Source organism: Coffea arabica, chromosome 1c (assembly GCF_036785885.1).
Source record: "Coffea arabica cultivar ET-39 chromosome 1c, Coffea Arabica ET-39 HiFi, whole genome shotgun sequence".
Lineage (NCBI taxonomy): Eukaryota > Viridiplantae > Streptophyta > Magnoliopsida > Gentianales > Rubiaceae > Coffea > Coffea arabica.
In genome coordinates, this window is record NC_092310.1 from 18,887,221 (window position 1) to 18,901,205 (window position 13,985).

The following is a 13,985-nucleotide window of genomic DNA, read 5'->3' on the forward strand; positions in this document are numbered from 1 at the left end:
TGAGATTTGAGGAGTTAAAACTCGACTCATGTGAGGACTCGCAAAATTTATTATTTTAAATTCCATTTCGAGTTTATTTAAATATTTAATTGCCCATTTACTCTGAATATTATTTTCTAGTCCATTTAGACCTAATTACATGAGTTTATAGCTTCTTTATAATTTTAAAGTGACTCGTTTCAAAATTTAATTTTTGGAAACTCGTGAAGTGAAAATAGCGAATACGCGATTGGAGTTAATAATCGATTCGAGAATACACTATGTTTGGAAAATTAGATACTTGTAGGATAGATTTAAAATAGATAATTTTATGTTTAAATACTTAAGTGACAGTTATTAGTACTATCGTTATAAGAAATTCTTGGAAGTTTCGCTTTATCGCGCTTAATTTGGAGATACGCGTTTTCACACGCGCGACTTAATTGAGAGACTTTAGACCCTAATTTTGGGACAATTAAGAGTGGACAATATTTATATGAATATCAGTGCATTAAAGGTTTAGTGCACTAGTGAAATAAACTCGAGAGGAATCGAGCACGAGGTGCGCGTGTACGCGCATTATCCTTAGTTGACTTTTGGAGCATTTTGAGCCACACATTATTAAGCTTCTCTTGGGTGCATCACACTAGATCATAACCCTTCAATTCATCATCTAAAGTGGCGTACAACACTCTCATTTTCCTCTCCAAGACAGCCGGCCACCATCCCAAAGAAGAACAACTCAAGTTCTTCAATTTTCTTCACCTAAACTTGCTCCAAATCATCACCATTTCACTTCAAATTTCAACCACACTTAGCTCAACACTTGGAGATTTCATCTAGCTAAGAAAAGGAGCTGCTGTCCGCGATTTTTCTTGAGCCAAGGAGAGCCGAAATTTCTGTTGTACACATCAAAGCAAGTAGGTAACGATCAAACCTCGGAAACTAAATTTATGAAAGTTCTAGTGCACCTTTAAACTCTTACTTGCATATGGATAGCTTGTTTGTGATGGAAAATTGGTTGTGTGGGCTCTATGAACTCCCACCTTGGATATATGAAGTGATTTGTGGTGTTTTGATGGTAATAATGTTTATTTAGTGCTTAAACTAGTGGATTAATGTTGGGTTATTGATGGAAACTCAAATGAGGTGCAATGGGAAAAAGTGACCGTTTTACCCCTGCCTTGTTCGACCACTTTTGTACAAAATTTTGAGGTTCTAATGGCTTGTTTATGTTGTTTACATGTTATATTGGTTGTGTAAAAAGTTTCATTGAAAAATAACTTGATTTGGTCACCCAAAGGTTGAAATTTCAAAAGGGTAGAAAATTGGAATTTTGTTCCCGTCACTGCCCAGGCAGTCGTCTTGTTTTGGCTATAACTCATCGCTCCGATGTCGGAATAAAGTGCCGTTTGTGGCACTGGAAACTAGACATTCCCAGATTTCAATTGGTGTAAAATGCACTTTCTGGTTCCTCTCGAGGGAGCCAAACCATTCATTTAAAAATTGCTGTCCTGTTTCGTTTGTCACTGGGAGGCAGATTATGAACTGCAATTTGATGCTCACGTATGAGCTGGTTATGGACAGATTTTGAAAATGGTTTCTTCTGAGAAAATATAGTCTTATGAGTCTATTTTCTAACGCCATCAACTACGCATAATTCTGAGTTGAATTGAGTGATTTATGATCAAAATTCGAAACTGGTTTTGTGAAGGAAAACCATGCATTTGGACAGATTTGAAACTAACGATGTTTTGGGACTTGTTATCCGAAACTTCTTGGTGTAAATCACCTATCAAATGTACCTTGAACCTATTTTGGACATTTCCTACTGGAATGAACCATGTTGGAGATGTTCCTTGGCCAAATGTTTGGAAACGGCAAAACGGAAGTTCAAAGGCAGCTTAGCCTTAGAATTTCTTGTGATTTCAATGATTTTGTTAACCCACTTTCTGTACTTATTTCTTCATGAAATTTGGTAGAGGAACAACCCTCATATATTAGTATTATACTGCTAATTTTGGTGTTATTACGAGGCCGTTTCATTGCTCAACTAAACTTCCAAAGTTCGTGACTTGATTTTGGAAAACCCTTGTTTAACAAGGAAATTTGGGTAACTTTGAGCTTCCATATCTTGGTGCTCGAAACTTCAATTCCCATTCCACTTGTTTTGTTTCAAACCTGGATTACAACTCTAATAGAGTTCCAAATTTCAGAGGCTAGCTCGAATTGTATGAATTTTGCCGAATTTTCAAACTTTGTCGAAAATCAACCCAAATCTGTCTTGATTTTCTAAAACAGCAACTTTGGGCTAAATTTCGAATATTTTCCAATTAGAATCATGGAAAAGTGTCTTCTAAGAACTTTTATTACTTTGGAAGTAGTTTATAATGGCACCAAGTTTTCCAATTTTGAATTTGTAAAGAATGAGATACGAATTTTCAAATTATGGGTGACAAATCTGAAATTTCCGAACTTAAAGGAAATTGAGGGTTGCGAACTCTCTATTTTCCTTCGATATTGTTAAACCGTTGTACACTTGATTTCAAAGATGAAAATCAGATTTCGCTTGTGTTTTAAAACCCCATTTTTGAGTCTCGATTTATGAGTAATTAAGGCTCATTTTCGTGAAATTTTCTTAGATTGTACAAGTGTACAATCTTTCTTGATAATTAGGGGTTTTAAGCGATAGTGTGTAATAGACAATTACCATTTGCTCAGGTGCTCAAGGAGACCTTCAAGAGGATCTCAAGAGGAACACCTAAAGGCTCGATTACGCACTTACTCCCTTATTTCGATTGGTGAGTGTCAAGTGCATGAACTTGATGTTAAGTGGTTATCTGTTTCTTATCCGTTATGAAAATTTGAAATTTTGAGACAAGCGTGTACTTTACCGCACTCGTGCTCTTTCAAATGAAATTATATTCGAATTGTGCTATGTGAATTCATATCCAACTTGTACATGGTAATGTGGATGTGATTCGTATTTGTTTTGATTCGTATATGTGATCCGTATTTGTGATTCCTATTTGGAATCGTCGATTTGAGCGCTGCTCGTCGACTTATATTCGTATTCGTATTTGTATTCGTATTCGTATTCGGGGGACGCCCAAACTCATTGGCTAATCGAGCCAGCATGGGCTTGGTCGATAAGCTTAGCAAACCATGAGATATTCGTAGAGCATGATCTATTGGAGAGATCTTGCTCGGCATTACTCGCGCAGTATTGCCATGATATACTCGAGTATTATCAAAAACTTTGATGAGTGGGCCCGGTAAAGGGGGTGTAACGGTGACGGGATTCGAAGAAATGTGGTGTATCTATGGATTTGATACTTATGTGGTTGACGGAGTGTCAACGAAAAATGTGATCAAGACTTCGACTCGACTACGTGGAATTTAGCTCCTGAGAGCTACAGTATCCTTGAATTGTTTCTGTTTATTTTTCCTATTCGAAATGTGAATTATTCGAACTTTATAGCTTTACTTACTATGTAATTTGTGGCAACTTGGATTATGTGTTTGCATGTGTGTTTATTGGCCTCACTGAGTATTGACTCATCCCATTAGTTTGTTTTCCTTAACAGGTTGGATTGGAAGATTTTGAAAAAGCCTACTAGATTATATTTTTTATTGGAATCTGGGTTGTAAATGTTTAGTCAATTTTTAATGGTTGTATTTTGGGACTTGATGTATCTTTTGTGAACATGATGTAAGATTTGAATATTTAGTTAAGGAAGCGACTTTTCTTCATTTTGACTTGTAGTATTTGGTATGTATCGTTAAGTTCGATTTGACTTGTATTTGAGTCCTGGCGAGAGCTGGGCGGGCGTCCCGTGGATACCCTTGGCTTCGCCCTTGGGAGAAGTGGGGCGTCACAAGGTGATAACCCAGTTGTCTACACGATAATCCAAACCCGTGAAGAGCCAAGTGGACCATGGCCGATTAGGCCTTAGTGTTAGGAGTCTTAAGTTTAGATTAGTCCTTTTGTTAGCCATGGATTCGGCCGACCTTTTGTCTAAGGATAGCCGAACCACTAGGCCTTTTGTTATTGAGTCCACGGATAGGCCCACCTTGTCTAAAGAGTGGCCGACCATCTAGCTTTTCGATATTAGGGTTCGGATATTAGGGTTTCATTAGTCTCGCCTATATAAAGGCTTGCTTTGTAAGCATAAAGGGTAGACTCGATTGATTAATCAAATTGTTCTTTCGATTTTCTTATTGTGAGAATTTCGTTCCTTTACTTGCTTTGGCAAGGGTGTTTGAGCAATCTCGCGTAGCTCCTTGATTGTTCTACCGACCTATCCATTAGAGTAGTCACTTCTGTTGGAGTCGTCGTTCTACCACCTTCTACCAATTCGTATCATCCGTGTTGGTTTTAGGTTCCGCAGCCCAAGCGTTGGACAATATCGCTAGATCCTTAGGCAAACGTGCTACGTGTCTCGAAACGTGTTGATCGAGGACCGTATCAGTTGGCTTCAGAGTTTTGGTGAAGGTATCTTCTGTTATATCCATAGTTTTTGTTTTTGCTTTCCTTGTTGTGCTGCCATGTTTAAAAAAAAAAAAAAAAAAAAGCCATTGTTCATCATACTGTTCACCGACACTGTTCATCAACACTAGGGGTGGGCACGGGTCGGGTACCCGCCCCTAACATGATTTGGCTGACCCGACCCTAATATATCGGATCAGCCATTTTGCGACCCTAACTCGCTCCTAATATTTTCGGGTACCCGAATAGCGGGTACCCGAAAAAAAGGGGCGGGTCATAGGGTACCCGCCCCTAAAAAAAACTATTTTTCAATAAAAAAAATTTATTTTCTACTTAATATCAACATGTTTTTCAATAAAAAAAACATGCTTTTCCAATTAATATTGGTAGAGATATTGTAATTAAAGTCCATACATCACCATTCTCACACATTTCATCCAATAATCAAATCGATCTCATAAATTTAGTACATATTAGAATATCTAATAGACAAAACGAAGTTTCATAATAATTTTGAGTACATCACCATTTTCACACATTTCATACTTCTACAACACAACAAACACAAGGATAATAAGTATTTGGTAACTTCCCCAAGGATAATATGGTACAAGACCGCATCTCAAATAAGTCAATTGTGAAATCAAGTTCGGAAAAGAATTGAATAGAACTAATTATTTTTGAAAAAAATATAACCAAAAATAATGTTAAAAATCTTCCCCAACTTCTTTACATCTTTGGAATAGACCTTATGGTATTAAGGTGATGAAAAAGAAAAATAAATTTCTTACACTAAATAAAAGAGACAAATTAAAGAGATATAATTGCAAATGAATGACACAAATATTTTAATTATCTAGCTAACAGAAAATTGAAACTCCAAACAAAAATCTTTGATTGAATTGATGCAAGATTTGCAGGAAAGATCGATGGAGGTAGAATAAAAATAAAAAAGATGAAAGGGATGAACAATTTTTATAACAGAGTTTCACAAATTTTTTTTTTCATTTTGTTCATGTTTCACCGAGAATATTCGCTTTCTTCAAAAAAAATGAGAAGAGTAGATCATATAGGATTAGAATATGAGGCTGCGAGCCACTTCACTTGCACTTAGAATTAAAAATTACAAAATTATAAAATGATCCCTACTTTTTTAATATTTATAAAATATACCCTGCGGGTCGGGTACCCGCGGGTTTTTATTTTTCTGATCCGTATCCGTACCCGATTTTTCGGGTACCCGACCCTCATCTGCCCCGCTAAGAAAAATCGGATCGGGTATCCTATTTTTCGGATCGGATCAAATCGGATTCATCGGGTTTTCGGATCGGCGGGTTTTTTTGCCCACCCCTAATCAACACTATTCACGTTACTATTCATCCGAACACAAAATCTGTTGGTGTGTTATCTCCTTTGTGTTTATGTCTAGTTTGTTGATAATTCCTGTCCACAACTTGTTTCTTGCGTTTGAATCGTTTGGCTCCAATTCTATCCGTCGTTTATGTTCTTGTTGTGTCGAGTTGTTGTCTGTAGTTGTGTTCAAATCTGGCCGCAACTTGATTCACATATTGCATCGTTGAATTCTGTCCGTCTTTGGTGTCCAATTATTGCCTGGAAACCTGACCAAAGTGTGATGACGTTTGGCTTAAATTTCTATCCATAGTGCGCCTTGTATTGTCGAACAAATCTGTCCGCAAGTCATGTCTTGTTGTTTGTTTGGACGTTGTCATCAAGCCTGCCATAGTCTTGCTCGTTGTTTGTGTCCAATCAATCGCGGCTTGTGTACACTTGGAACGTGAAAAAAAATTCTGGTTGAGCCTCCAAGTTTGTTTGGGTCGTTAGTCATCGCCTAAGCCACAAGAAAATCACTAGTGGTGGTGGCTAGGGTTTCTTTGTGCGGCTAGGGTTTTTATTTTGCGCTACGGTTCTATATTTCAAATCTGTCCAAGTTGTTATGGGTTCGTCTGAGTTGTTTACTTGTGTTTCTAAATCTGATTTTGATTAAACTTGTTGGTAATTGTGGATCTTGTGAGAACCTATAAGAATCTAGGGTTTCTTGAATTTCTTGATATCAATCTTGAAGTTCTTGATAACTTACTTGAAAGTTCTTGAAGGATCTTGAGTATCCTGATTGTTTCTTGTGAATTGTTTCGGCTTAGCGAAAATCTGGAAAATTGCTCCCATTCGGCCAAATTGTGAACTTTTGTTCCGTGTTTAGTCAAAAAAAAAAAAGAAAGAAACGAAAGGAAAAGAAATAAAAAGGATTCGGGTGGCAAGGGAGCAAACAAGAAAGAAAGGTCGAGTCCTTTATTGCCCAAATCAGTTCGTTACATCCTCTTATTGCCCAAATCAGTTGTTACCCCCTGTTTCTACCCAAAAACAGAAATTTAAACCCAAGAAAAGTACTAAAAAAAATTCTGACCTACCATTTTCTTGACTTGAACAAGGGCAAAACTATTTGAGCTCTAACCAGAAAAATCCGAATTGTGTTGGTGTGAGAGGGTGTCGAGTTTCCTTGAAGGATTTATAGAATTCCAACCGACCTTGGGGGAGGTATTTTGGAAGAAGAAAATCTGGAAAATTTCGGTTGAAGAGGTAGATATCAAATCTGATTTGCAAGTCTACTTGGAGAGGAATTTGGAAGTTTCTAAAAGTTGTTCAAGAAAGGTTTTCTAAAGAGTTTCCAAAACTAACTTGTTTTCCAAATCACTTTAGGAAACTAAGCAAAACACTCGGATACCTTCTTTGTTTCACTTGGACACTCTCCTATATTCTCTCCTATATTTTAGGACACTCTCCTACATTCTCTCCTACGTTTTAGGAACTCACTCCTACATTTTAGGAAGCTAGGGTTTCTTACTTTTGAGTTCCCATTAGCGCCACTTCCATTTCTGTCCGCTGTCATTGACCTTCCAAATCCGTCTATTTCCGTCCTATTTTGCATCCCATTTCGTGTCTTGCTTCTTGATTACTCTTATGGAAAAGTTTGGTGAAAATTGTTGGATCTTTGTGCGGCATTTCTCAACTACCCAATTCGACAGGTAAAGGCATTTTGGTAAGATCATTAGAGTGCTTTGAGTGAACATACGAGGATGAGTGATACACGAGAGTAGAGTGTACATGCGTGAGCTTGTGTGTGGGAGGAAAATTCCTTTTCGTTGCTAACTTTTTGTAGGTTCCCCATACATCATGGCGAGTACAAGACGCATAAAAGCTAACTCAACATTGTCTTCCTGATCCTAAGGGAGTCAAAGAAGTGGCATTACGTGGTGTAGATGAGCAATTGGACATCGTCAATCTCAGTTGTTTGGTTGGTTTTATACTCATTGTGGTGTCAAGGATAAAATCTGCAGCTTGGCCATTGATGGGAGTTGTGAAGTCAACCTTGCAAGCGCTATCATGGTTGAGAAATTAAATCTTCCAACCATTGATCATCTTCAACCATACAAGTTGATGAGTACACATGGTGATGTTTGGGTTACTAGGCACACACTTGTACCTATTCAAATCGGCAAATATATGGACGAGGTGTTGTGTGATGTAGTCCCAATTCAAGTGACACATGTGTTGTTGGGCAAAGCATGGATGTCAAGGCGAGAAGTTAAATATGACGGACATATTAATAAGCATTCCTTCGTATTTAATGGTCATCGTTTTGTACTTGTAGCACTTACTTATGACCAGCTTTGTATTGATCTAGCATACATGAAAAGGGAGCTTGAGCGTTATAGGATGGAGAAAAAGCTAGATGAGGAAATTGAGCCTGAAGAGGTAAAATCCGAGGGAGTTGAAAGTAATGAGATAAAAGGGTCAGCTGTTGAACTAGAAAAAGAGATGGACAAATCTGATGAGATGGGTGATAAAAAGGAAGAGAAGAGAGAAAGTGGGCTGATTTTGAGCAAAAATATGAGGGCCTATTATCTTTCTAACGAACTTACCTTTACTTTGTTTAGTATCTCTTCTTTTGTGCAGATTAAGTCAAGTAAAGCTAGTCATGGCATGTTCCATTCCGAAGTCACTTGGATACTTTGCGAGTTTTCATGGAGTTTGTCTCCTAGGAGCTAAATCTCTCTGGTATCAATCCATGGAACAATGTCCATTCAAACCTGTCCGTGCCATTGGAGGATTCATTCGAGCTCATCGTAAAAGGGAAATTCCAGACTCTTCTTCTTGTTCTCTACCTATGGTTCATTCATCATTTTTGGCTTATTTTGAGCATGAAGTCCTAAATCGCATCGTTTCTATGTAGATTTTGATGAGGAGTGTAGAGAACCCGCACTAGATTCTCAAGTTAAATCAAGTGGTGGAAGGCACATTGAAGTGTCAAAGGGAGTTTTCACATTTAAATCTTGTTCTACACCTTCTTACCATTTAGCTAATGATGTCCCATTGCTTCTTTATCCAATTTATGGTTCGAAACAAGCTGAAACTTATTTCATTTTTGTAGGTAGTAAAGCTGTCCGAAAATTTTCAGCTTTGACCAAAGAGTTGCAACCTGATTTCATGCTTGTTCTAGTTGCATATTGCGAAGAAGGGCCGAACTATACCACCTTGTACAACCCAATTCAGGGGTTCTCTAGCTTCAACGAGCATCATTATGAAGATCCTTATCTTGTGCACGTGACTGGTAAGCTATAGTATATTTTATACCTATGACCACTAACTGTGTGATTTATTGTGTAGGTAACATCATGACAGTCCATGCTCGAAGACTAATTAGAGAGTTTTTGATGTGTGCATGGATCAGGGCCCACGCAATGACCCAGTTTGAGTCCCATTAGGCCCAGTCACACGTGCACGGGCCAAGCTCTTCAAAGAATCCCTCCAAACCCTTGTTCGAGTTGTCCAAGACCAACATGGAGCCCATAGAGATATTGAAGGCTTAGAAAGAGACAATCAAGTAACTTACACCTTGATCCAAGCCCATGAAGAATCAAGTGGGTCTCTTTGTGAGTCGGCCGAGTAGGGCCTTAGTCTTTATTACTTCTTTCATTGGATTAGTTGCTTGGTAGAAGACATGGGCCGGCCCATCTTGGAGTCAAGATGGCCGACTCCCCATTTAGGGTTTCCTTAGGGTTTTTCTTGTTACCTTTAGCCTATAAATAGGCTAGCTTTGTAAGGTTAAAGACACAAGTTTTATGAATAAAAAAATTCCTTTGTTTTCGATTCTTCTTTTCTAAAAGAGAGTGTCGACTCATTTATTTGCTTGGCAAGGGTTTTGAGCAATCTTGCGTCTTGTCCACGATTGTTCAACCGACCTATTCCCCTGGAGTATTCACCTTCATTGGAGTGTCGTTCTACCGCTCTAAATCAAAACATGCCGCTCGTGTTGATTTAAAGTCCCGCAATCCAAACGTAGGACAACCTCGCTAGATCCTTGGGAGAACGTGCTACGTGTCTCAAAACGAGTTGATCGAGGAACGTATCAGTTGGCTTCAGAGCTTTGGTTGAGAGAGTCCAAGCCGAAACAACAAGAAAACATAGCAGCGGCAACTAGGGTTTCTTGAGTACGACTAGGGTTTTCCCTTGGTCGTCAAATCTGTCCAAGTGTCCAATTGTTTATCTAAGTTGTTTGCGTAGCTTCCTAAAACTGATTTTGTGGTTAAACTTGTTTGGCGTTGGAATCTTGAAGAGGAACTACAATAATCTAGGGTTCCTTGAGTTTCTTGAAATTAATCTTGAAGTTCGTGGAAGTTCCTGATAAGATCTTGGAGTTTTTGGGGCTGGTGGTTGTAGAAAGGATAGGGCTAACCAGAATCTGGTTGTAAACCTCTCCGCCAGGTGTAGCTACATTGCCAAGTCAAAAAAAAAAAAAAGAAAAAAAACAAATCGGTGGAACAAAGGCCGAACAAGAAAAGGAAGAACGTGGCTTTATTACCAAATCTGTTTCTTACATTGAGTTCCTACCCAAAACAGAAAATTACACCAAGGAAAAGAATTCAAAAGTTTTGGCCTACCTCTTCTTGAAAATCTTGATCACCTTGAGCCTTGATCACTCGTGTCACCCTTTGAGATCCTTGAGGTTCTTGACCATCTTGAGCCTTGAAAACTTGCACCTCTCTTCGAATAAAAAGCTTCTTGTATGATCTTGCAGCCATACGGGGTTTTCTTGGTTTAGGAGTGAATTTCTTGGGAGCTTCTTGGGCAAGTCGCTTGGGGGATCCTTGAGTGACATTGCTCGCATTTTCTTGGGAAGCCATTGTCTTGAACAAAGACCAAAACTGCCTTGGCCGAATTGAAATCTGGTTTGTAGTAGAGAAAGCCGAACTTCTTGGGGCAAGGAGCGGCTGTCTAAGAGGGTTTTTATAGGAGGGTTAGCCGACTTTGGGAAGGAGTTAAGAGGGAAGAAATCTGGAAATTTTGGAGGTCCAAATCCGGTTTGTGTTGGGTGTAAAGTGTGCGGCTGCCTAAGAGGGTTTCCATAGGAATATTAGTCGACTTGGGGGGAAGGGTTTTAAGGAGGAAATTTTCTAGAAATTTGCGGTTGAGGGAGAGAAAGAACCGAATCTGTTTGAGAAAAGAGTTTTGAAGTTGCTAGGGTTGTCATCAAGGGAGTTTCCAACCCAACTTGTTTTCCAAAATTAGTTTAGGAGACTAACACTTGGATAACTCTTGGACACCTGCCTATATTTTCTCATCCACTTTAGGAAAGCCTCCTACATTCTCTCATCCATTCTTGGACACTTCCTATATTTTCTCATCCACTTTAGGGAAGCCTCCTACATTCTCTCATCTAGTCTTGGATACTTCTCTATATTTTCTCATCCACCTTAGGAAATCACTCCTACACTTTAGGAAAACTAGGGATTCCTTCTCTATTCACATAGGCGCATCTTCCTTGCTGTCCGTCGCCTAAACTACCATTTCCCTATGCCATTCTTTTTCCATCTGGAGTCTTACCACGTGACTATTCTTGCGGGAAGGTTGGAGACAAATTGTTGGGCTCGAGCAACATTTCTCAACTACTTAAACCAACAGGTAAAGGTACTTGGTAAGTCTAATAGAGCGACTTGAGTACTATACACGAGCGTGAGTGATACACTAAGGGAGTGAAGTGAGGTTATACTTGCACTTTCTTTGCTTGTTACTAACCTTTTGCAGGGCATCAAGAAAGATATGAAGCAACAACAAGCAACCACCGATCACTCATTATTGTTCACCGCAATGAAGAATGAGCTTAGACGCATCAGTGAGCAACAAATGGAGGAGTTGCACACTCGTTTCGACGAGTTATCCAAGAGTCTCACACGAGCCTCTCGTCCGAGATCCTACAACCGGAGTAACCATGGCACCAAAGAGGCGAATAACGAAGACTACTCCGCTAGTGAGGACGAGGAACGACCCGAGAGGCCTCGAAGGGACACGCCCAAGAACGAACTAAAGGGACGTAAGATTCAAGTACCTGCGTTCAAAGGCAAGAGTGACCCTGAGGCGTACTTAGGGATGTACACGAGCCGAGCTACTCACGAGTAGCTCGTGAGTAGCTCGATCAACGACTCAACCCGACCGAGTTTCGAGTAGCTCGAATGAAAATCGAGTCGAGTTTCGAGTCGAAATATCCCAGCTCGAGGCTCGTCGAGTAGCTCGACGAGCCAGAGTTATTTAAATAATATATTTATAATTTAAATAATATATATGTATTATAATTATAAAATGACTGTTATGGGTATAAGTTATATGAAATTTACAATATATCCTTCTTTATAATAAAATCCTATAATGGCAAAAAAGTAATAACATAATTGGAAAAAGACCTAAAATGAAAAATGTCTAAAAAAAGGAAGAAAAGACTTTCTTCTCCGTTCGACTTTCTTCTCTGTTCGAAGAAAGCCTCGCCAAAAAATTCACTTTACCAACCACTGATTCTGACTGATTTAGATCTAAACCCTCACTCCATTACTCTCAGTCTCTCGTTCGTCACCGACGCCGTTGCTCGCCGCATCTGTGAGACTCCATCGCCATCGCCATCGCATCTGGTTACTGGTATGCCTGCCTCTACTCTAATGTAGTATGATTGATTACCGCATCTGGTTACTCTGAGTTTGTTAAAGTTGGTGTCTTGGTAATTTTCGCCGCAGCTCTTCTGGTATCCTTTGCTTGATGATTTGCTTTGTCAAACTTTCTTGGACTGTGCCTCGGTGTTGTAAAAATCATTTTTGAACTGTTCTCTAAATAGGGGTTTATTGACTGTCCATGCTTCCATAGCAGTACTTAGCTGCTTAAATAGTTTGTTTCAAACCTTTCTCTTGGATTAGTAGGTAGAATTGTACGGTGGAATGATTTCCCTGCATCTTTGGGTAAAGTTGTAATTGGAGATTTGAATGAATGAATGAAATATTTTTTTTTTACAGTCAAAAAAAATAAAAAAATTCAAGAGTGACTAAATTAATTCCTATATAAGCACTTGATTCCGTAGCATAGTACCAAACAGAAAATTTATTGCTTGCTTATTCTGTTCGTTTTACAGTAACGAATATTCCGCATGGCTCTCAAAAATTGTTTTCTGCCTGCCTTCTTCATCATCATGTCATTTTTGTCCAATTTTTGTTCTTGCGGAAGTGTTGGGTCGCTTAATGTAACCAAATGTTCATGTCATAATGTCTGCCTCAATTTAGAAATGATATCACCAATTGTTCATGATTTTTTTTTTTTAACAATATTCTGCCATTCATGAAGATAGTGTACTTTGCTTGCTAACTTTGGCTTCTCATGCCTCCTTGAGGTTTAGCACAATTGTTAGAAGCTCCCCTTAGATATGAAATGTTGCACGTAGCTCCCTGATGCTTTTTTTGGTGTCAGCATAGGTGATACAAGTATAGTATATAAGGAACTCAAAAGTCAACAATTGTGATTGGCTTTTATTTGGATTATAGATTTGAGCAACCTCACATGCTTATTCTTTTTCTTTTTCTGCTCCTTCTTAGACCACACTTTGTTGTTTTGGATGTCTTACTACCTTCATGTCTTCTGAATCTAGTCGGGCAGAATCTTTGACAAGAAAATGCAAAGTGGCACTAGACATTCAACGAGTTGCTCAAGATTAGAAGGCAATGCCGAAGGAGTTGGTAAGCTAAATGTATAATATGTTGGGCAGTTTTTTTGAAGTGATATGCTGGTACTAATGAATGTTTATATTCACTTTATGGGTAAATTGTAGGTATGGCAATTAGTCCTCCCGAGGTATCTTCTATCCCGCGATTATCTGCTCATGATTCAACTACTCCATTCACATTGGATACCCCTGTTTTCATAAGTAATGATACAACACCAGCTGGAGTTCAAGTATTTGCTCTTGAAGAATAAGAAGAAGAAGAAGAACCAACTGGTCAAATAGGAGGAGACACGCAGGAAGTGACTGAAGCTGAAGATGAATTCCAGATCCCTAAAAGAAATAAAACATCTGAGGCTTGGGATGATTTTGACGAAGTTGAGGAAAATGCATTGAATTATGCCATTTGCAAGCATTGCAAGAAAAAGCTGTCAAGAGGCAAGTCAAAACAAACAAGTAGCATGTGGA